This window comes from Lasioglossum baleicum, chromosome 11, assembly GCF_051020765.1.
Source record: "Lasioglossum baleicum chromosome 11, iyLasBale1, whole genome shotgun sequence".
Classification (NCBI taxonomy): domain Eukaryota; kingdom Metazoa; phylum Arthropoda; class Insecta; order Hymenoptera; family Halictidae; genus Lasioglossum; species Lasioglossum baleicum.
This window is the reverse complement of record NC_134939.1, coordinates 15,396,620-15,405,153: the sequence shown is the minus strand read 5'-3', so window position 1 is coordinate 15,405,153 and position 8,534 is coordinate 15,396,620. Positions and strand designations below refer to the sequence as shown.

The window sequence follows — 8,534 nt, the reverse complement described above, 5'->3', positions numbered from 1 at the left end:
GTATGATTACCAAGAAATTTCTTTTTAGAAGTGGGACATAATGTACATAATTGGTAATGTACAAATGGATAATAATGCACATAATTTTTAAAATGTATGGAAATTGGAACATTAATCCACTTACGTTTAGTTTGCTCGTCGGACAAAACATTTGAGCTTGTTCCATAAAAGTTGTACATGTATTTTGATAACTCTATAGGAAAAGCAACTAGGGGCTTTCCTTTCTTGGGCAAAAACACTTCTAACTCGAGCGAACGGTGCGCATAGGAGTACACGGGAATATAAGTAATTGTTTACGGTTTCTTTCAAGCACCGGCCCTCCCTGCCTTCCCTCATTTTTCTAGTTACCTGTTTGACCAGTTTTTATTTAGGCAATCTCGTTGCATTATTCCCGTCAGGTATGTGGGTGAAGCTAGAAAGAATGTTTACGGTAATTGCGAAGTCTAATCGAACCTATCTTTACGATGTAAAACGTTTGTCGATTGGTGTGCAGCAGGAATAATACGACTGTGTAATTATCCATTCCAAAAAACGTCAATAGACGTCAAAATGGCGGCTTCTCTCGAGTTAATCGCTTTTATATGATTTCAAGAAAGGCAAATGTTTGTATCATTCTTATGTGGGCTCGAATCAAATGAATGCCATTGTTATGGCACTGTTTGAGGGGCTTTGTTAAATTTATTTACTAGCTCAGATTTTTTAAAATTCTTTTCTCGTCGAGGACAGTAATTTATTTAATGACGGTAGTTGTAATTAGAGAACGGACCCATTGTTTATGAATGAATTTACATAAATTTCAATGCACATCAATATCTTTACTTCATTAGAGTTTTTATCATAGTTCAAACAAGGAAAAAATTTTTATAAGTACACAATATTGAGCATGCATAAAAAATTTAGAGGCTACTTACGAAACAATATTAGATTCAGTTAATAATAAATATCTGTGCAATGTTTTCCCTCAAAAACTTTACCAAAATCATGATATACATTCTAGATTTTGTAGTGTGTCATTGTAAAGTTTGTTTAAAAACGCTAACATAATTAATCATTGAAGAGTAGTGTATAAACAATGAAAATCTTGTAGCAAAAAATGTATTTGAAGTCTCTGTTGATCACTATTAATTTAAGTGAACAATTACTGTACCGATGTTCAAATAGCTTCTCAATTACAGTTTTTATTGTTGTTAACTTATTTTACAGTGATAAACTGTTAACGCTTTTAAACAGGTACATTATTTTTGCGTGCAATGAAATACTAATAATATAAGATTGTAACCTGAGATTGGCACAATGTTTTTGCGAAGAATCTGCGTGTACAAATATTTATTTACTATATTAGCGCACAGTTTTTGGGTAAATGAAGTCTTTGAATAGCTGAGTCGTTATTCCAGAGATAGTGGAATGTATAAAAAGTTTACATAGCTACGTAGTAGTTGTTCATTCAAATTCAATATGAACGGAATTCTCTCTCTCTCTCTCTCTCTCTCTCTCTCTCTCTCGTTCGGTCGAATGAGCGAAACTATAGATTCTATGTAAACATTAGATGTTTACAACAGAAGGTGTCTGTTACTATGTGAAAGGTAATGAGCTTTCATAACAGAACGATTGAACATTAGGGTACCCAAGTACATAATGGTTGTTGAAAGCGCAACGTTGTTGGAATGTCGTCGTAATGGCAAATCAGTATTTGGAGATGGATCACAAAAATGCAAATTAATATACAAATATTATTGTTTAACCACTTATGAGTGATCTTAATAAAGTTCGCTATATTTATAACTTTTATATAGAAAATGATTTAACGCTTAATCTATGCAGTTAAATTTTCCTCAATTTATTTATTTCACTTACAGCAATTTATTAACAAGATGTACGTAAGCTATGCATTCATAATAATACTTGCATGCAATTTGGGCATTTATAATTATGAATTATAGTTAATTTGATTTGCATTTAGGTTTTTAAAAGACAAAATACATTATCTGCATTTATGCCTGAATAACTGTGTACAAAGTTTAGTAAAAGTGACTGTACTTAATTAAAAATGTAAATAATAACTGAAGACAAGAGGGGTTTAAGCAGTACACACTTAATTCTGAATATTACTGATGGCAAAATCAATATTTTAATTATTTAAATATGATGTAAATTATTAATATTGATAGTGTTAGAATAAACAGTGACGTGATGAAAGTTCAAGTTTAAAATTCATTTACTAGACGTCGAAATAGCGGATTCCCTCTAGTAATTGCTTTCATATGAATTGAGGAAATTGCATACGTTTGAATTACTTCAAGTTCAGAGCAGAACAAAATTTAAAATTCAAATATTCCAGCTGCTTAGTCAGTTTAGATTGACGAACCGAGTCGAGTAAATTTCATTCTGTGCAGCGTAGTTCAAAATGAATTGATAAGAACGAAGAAATTCTGATAGGTATTTAGATTCACAATTCAATCAATGATCAACAAGATATTATGCTGTTGCGAATATTCTGAGAATATTTGAATCATTGATTGAATTGAATTATTGAATCGTGAATATTTTATACAAACATTTTGATTATACAAAATCAACCATTATATTTTATTTCATCGTTATCAATGTAAAACAAACAGACAAACAAACAAACAGCAATGCTAAATGAAAGTTTCCTCAAATAAAATTCGACTCGTCTATTTTTACGTGTTAAATTTTAGAAATATTTTTTTATCATTGGTGTTTGTAGTGTCATATAATAATAATATTTACCATTTCTCTCTTATATGAATTTCGTGAATCGTGTAACAGTTGTAAACAGAGCTTTTATACAAGTAACTCATTTTAGTAGTTCTATTTATTCATTTCTCAGTGTACAGAAACAACTATATTTGTAAATATTGTATATTTACATTAAACCTATAAGATACTTACAATCAGTGCAACATAATATCCCTTTTTATATCTGTAGCATTTTAATGAGATTTATTTGACTAAAAACATGTTCGAAAAACACGACGCTTTATTCGTTGTGCAAAATTCCCCATTGTAGCGTATTTATAATGAAATATTCCATAGCACCTTATATTGCATATGGATATCCCGCAGGATAGACATCTAAAAGTAAGAGATTAACTTCAGATTACGTATAATGTAGTATTATTACGTAACTGTTTTGCGAAATACTTCCTGGTAATACTTTGTCCACGTGTAACTTCTACAATACGAAAGATATGAATATTTTTTACTTCAATTAATTGATCAGGAAAACTTTTTTTAAAATTGGAGTAATACTATTATATAGTTTATACAAAAATAAATAAATGGTATACATATATTTGCTCATAACTTCTGGAGAATATTCCTCCATTTTGATTGTAAGTAGTTGTAGATATTGATTATTTGTTTAAAATTATTTCTGCGGTGAAATAGTTTATGAAATGACTGGCCAACTACTTCAAATTTAATGTAATACAGTCTATACGTTAAGTATGGGATTAGTTTAATCTTTTGAATAATTTCATCTAGTATATCGAGGTGTAATTAGTTAATTTAGCTAATACTATAATCATTTGGGAGTATATTAATAATTGTGTTAAAGCAAACAGTAAATTCAATGAATATTTCTACAATATATAGGAATGTTGTGGTAGAGCTATTAAATACATATACAAAGTACATTTATCGAATTTTCAGAGAACTATGAAAAATTTAAGCCTCGCACTTCAGTTTATTATTCCTTTCAGAGATATCTCCAAATTTACATAAATATTTGATTTTCAACATGAAAGGAAACGAATAGTCTTATTCTTGTATAATGTTTCAATAATTATTACGTTCATATTTTACAAATTAAATTGGATCGGAGTAACCATCCAATTAAGGAGAAGTACTTGTGTATAACTCGATTGGAATATACGAACACTATGGATATTAAATTAATTTGCATACCTTTCAAATAAAAAATACGATTGGAGCATATAAATTAAATATGAAATTACTGCGAGCTAAATACGTGCTTCAAACATAAAAAAACCTAACAAACAGTGCATAACGGGTAAATAAATGTTTCAAATGTTTGTCGTTAAGGATTTAATAGAACGCATACAAACTTTTCATTTAAACGATAATTGAACATAAGAGCAGTCTCAAATATAGGAATAATAAAATTGAAAGTGGTGTTGCGCAATACTGACAGGCATGTTGAACGTTATATACGTATATATATATATGTATACATATATGTAGCACGCAATTACCATTTATTCGTTGTCAAGAAATAGGAGGAGAACGTTGCATAGGCATCTATACGAATCGGATTCTAGTACACTTGCATGAAAGAAAATATTAAATATTTCGTACTGCCTCTTTGTACAGGTGCATTCGATAAACTGGAATACATATAACGCTGTTGCATTCACAGTGCGGAATATGTAAATGTATTCGTTTGGCAGTAGTCCATAGTTTGTAAACCGCATAGTTTTTCGTGCCGTATAATACAATTCTACGATATCAATGCGTTTTGAAATCATGATGAATCCAATCATTTAATCGAACATACTTTGATATTCTAAATATAGAAAATCTTATTTGACTACTACAGTTGTTTGAACCTAAAAAATGTAGCAATATAAACAAAATTTGTATACCAATTTCTTTTAGTACGGCAACGTGTTAACTAATTTGATAATCAGTTGTTTGACGGTTTAGTGCTTTCTTAGCTGACACTGGAGTGAACTGAGAATAAATATTTATACATAAAACTTGTACATAAAACTGGAAATTGCGTACAAATTCTGCTTCCCATTATATATTTTCTCTTGACCTGAAAATAAAGTTACAATGTTATCAAACTTCATGAAAATATTTACACCTTATTGGAGTTTATACATTTACGTGTGCCACAAATTGATAAACATCTGCAGTTTGCTAGTCGAGTTTGAGACATTTTCTTCAAAAATTGTAAATAATATGAAGTTCGCGATGTTTTAACATTCCCTTTTGTGGTATAGAAAATTTTAACGCATGGATTCTTTTTTAAATGCAATAAAAAATACATTTTCTTTTCCGGTTTGTTCACTTGAGTTCAAAGTAATCAAAATATTTTCGATTACTGTGGATTATTCAAAGATGTAACATTTAAAAGGAAAATGGTAAATATTTCTACTTGTTATGTGACAAAATACGATAACATTTCTGTTTGAATACTATTTTCTCTGGAATAATCTCGTCTACAAAAATACAAATTCGTTATTTTCTTAATACCATTAAGTAAATTACAGTTTCAAGTAAAATACACTTCAAAATCTGTATTAAATACTGGCGAACTATGTATTTTCGAGTTTTCGGACATTTTTATATGCTATAAATGCATAAAGTCTCCCACTCTACACGCTACTTACACTCACCGTCTAAAAATACGAGACCAGGTCTCTCTTAACGAAGAAAGAAACTATTCCGCAGAGATTTAATGAAGCATGGACATTGTATATAGATATTGACTCCACAAAATGCATTGCATCTTGTAATATAATATTACTCTTGTCTAACCATGAATCCCGACTTCATTTGTAATCTATCGGTTGTTTTACCTTGTAACCACACTTATTAGGCAGACAAAGTAAGCTGAGAATTTTTGTATCTGCTCTTGATCTCTTCATTCAAAACAATTTTGTGCCTGTACACATGAAATATTTCAGAATCGTAGTATTCATCAATTTTTTGAAAAAATACTGGATGATCCCGTGAATTGTGCAAGCAACTGTTTTTTTCAGCTTTATAAGAATAATAACGAGCTGCTAAATTGAAGATTGTATCATCAAACCGTTTAGTTTAGTCCTCACGATGACGGAGTTTCGGAATCGCGTGTTTCGCGGGAGATCGGTTCGTTTCGGTGGGAATCGGCTCGCTTCGCTCGAGCGAACATCGCGGTACCAACACGAGCCGGAGAATTTGAAGCCAGGGCTCTCGTTGCCTGCTGTGCCTTTTCTCTTTCGTCGTATGTTTCTTTTTCTCTCTCTCTTTCTCCTTCCTTTCGTCATCGGCGCCTCTCTTTTTCTTGCCATTCTACCATTTCCCTTGTTCACCGTAGTGCCCCTTCTTGCATTCGTTCGTTCGTTCGTTCGTTCGTTACGTTGCCTAGCCCTGGGAATGCGCGGTCGCTGTACCTCTCTCTTTCTCCCGCTTACTTGCCTGCTCCCTCCCGTCGTTTCTCTTTCTCTCTCTTTCTCCCCTCTCGCGTTCCATCTCTGTTTCACTCGCTCATGCGTCTTATTGACCCGGACCCGGTTCCTCTTCTCCTCTCTCTCTCTCTCTCTCGATTCGCCGGGTTGCCTCCGACTCACCCGCCTCTTGATTGGGGGTTGAGTGGGAAGAAAGGAAGCCCGATGTATAAATCCTATGATATACATTTTCATTTTCTCTTGTCTATGCGTCATTCGAAAAAATTCGAACTTCAAATTTACACCATGGTTTTGCACGACGCTTCGCCAGCGTCGTCAGACATTTTGAACGTGTAACGTGCAGGGATACGTCTCGTGATTTCACGTTAATAAATTTGATTCGGTTTAACATCGATTAAAAGTTTCAACAATTACTTTATTCGACGATACTTACATCGAATAAAACTACAGTTTATTCCACGTCACTGTTAACGTGCATTTCGCTGTGTGGAACAGTAACGTAACGTTGATTCGGACATCGATAGGTTGTACAAAAGTGGTTCTAATTGACGAGGCAATTATTATCGAAGCATTGAATTGTTAACTACATTTGCGATAGGATATTTTTTCTGAAATTGCTGGACCAATGAGTTTTGTTTGTAAGGCATAATTTAATAATAGATTAGTTACTTGTTTGTTCGATCACGTCAGAGATGATTAAGTCATGTATCTAATAGTAGCATATAAATATTGAGGGTGATGTTCAATTAACCATGAAATATATTCATGAAGCATGAATTGTCGAGAATCTCTGGAATCGAATCTATTTTTAAACGAAGGTACATAAGAAATTTAAATTGAACAAAATTACGTTATTAAATAGTGGGGGTTTATTTTAAGGTAGAATTCTCTACAAGGTAGCGTCCTAGGTATACTTTCTATACATCTGAATGGAATGTGCGAAGACTGGAAGCGTAGTATCGTTCCGTTGAAAGAAAAAATTATTAAGAATTCCTCCGTCACGTGATCCTCGAGAAATTTAAAAGTTCTTCTGTATCGACTGACAAGTAACATAGAGAAGCAAGCGTTCTTCGGTCGGTAAAGCCGACTTGACACGCAGGAAAAAGGGTGCGCGAAAAGCAGGAAGTGCCAATGTGGAGCAAATTCCAGTAGCCGTAGCAGTGTAACGAAACTAAGAAGGGTAAAAAAAAAAGGCGCGAGAAGAAAGCGCACGGCGACAAGTCAGAGAGTTGGTGTATCTTCCTCTCCCTTTCGCTCTCTTCCTCTGCCTAAAAGTTGACCTCGAGTTTCAAGGGTAGAGAAGGGTTTGCAGTCGTTTACCCCTCTACCTTACCAGGGACTACGAGCCATGGCTCTCGAATTCTCTACGAACGGAAGAGAGAAAGCGACGTTGCCTCGATGTCAGTAGTGGTAGTCTCCCGCCATCCCCACCACCACTGTAATGTAGTTCGATTGGTTGGCGTGCTCGGGTTTTCCTTTGTGAGCGGGCGGGTGAAAGCGTGGCTTGGCAACGCTGTACGAGTTCGCCGGCGTCCGCTGGAAGGAAGGCTAAGCTTGGGCGAGAGGGAGAAGGACGGCGGAACGCAGAGAAAGAGACAAACAGACAAGTAGCGAGCGAGACTTCAGGTCGAATGGAAGGGGATCGAGTTGGAGAAAGAGAAAGAGAGAATATACAAGCGTCCAGCCAGCCCGTCCTCGCCAGGTTCGCCCTCTGTGTGTGCGGCATCGCGTGTAGAGTCGGTGACGAGAGAAGCAATCCGCGCGTAAGCTTCTCCATGTGAAAAAGCTATTACGCGTTTCCCTACCACTGTGCAGCAGTCAGCGTCGGTGTGCATATATACACGTAAAAGAAGCATTGCGTCTCTACGCGCGCGTGGTGTCGCATAGAGTGCGTAATTAGCGGCGTGTGTACAAGCAAGTAAAAGGGACGTCACGTTTACGAAGAAGAAACCTCTCCAACATACATATATATATACATATATCTATATATTCCGTAGAACCTTTACCGAAGGGTACAGGAGAGAACAGTGTGCGCGCATAAATGAATGAGAATACTATTTCTTGTATGCCTAATACTTTGATTAGAATATCATCGAGAAGAAACGCTGTGTTTCTCGAATGAAAGGCTCCCATGAGTACTTAGGGGAGGGCAGAAAAGAGAAAGAGAGCGAGATAGAGAGGGAGGGAAACAGTGAGAGACAGAGAGAGAAAGAGCGAGGGCAACCGAACGCGCGTTAGAGAAAGAGAGACAGGCAGACAGACCGTGTGCGAGAAGGGAGAACGAAGAGAGGAGAGACACCAAGCGCAAGAGAAAGAGGGAGAAAAAGAGAGACGGAGAGACGCTCTGTATCTGTCGATGGTGGGGAGACAGAG

The 8,534-nt window shown here is 35.1% G+C and overlaps 1 long non-coding RNA gene across 1 annotated transcript; it reads right to left on the bottom strand.

Moving 5' to 3' along the window:
* Window positions 1–4,174: 4,174 nt before the first annotated feature.
* On the bottom strand, window positions 4,175–8,416 carry LOC143213539 (uncharacterized). Its single transcript, XR_013009992.1, has 2 exons — window positions 5,388–8,416; window positions 4,175–4,804 (listed from the first exon to the last, which is right to left on the bottom strand). It is a non-coding gene; the product is annotated as an uncharacterized LOC143213539 (long non-coding RNA).
* Between the last annotated feature and the right edge of the window lie 118 nt (window positions 8,417–8,534).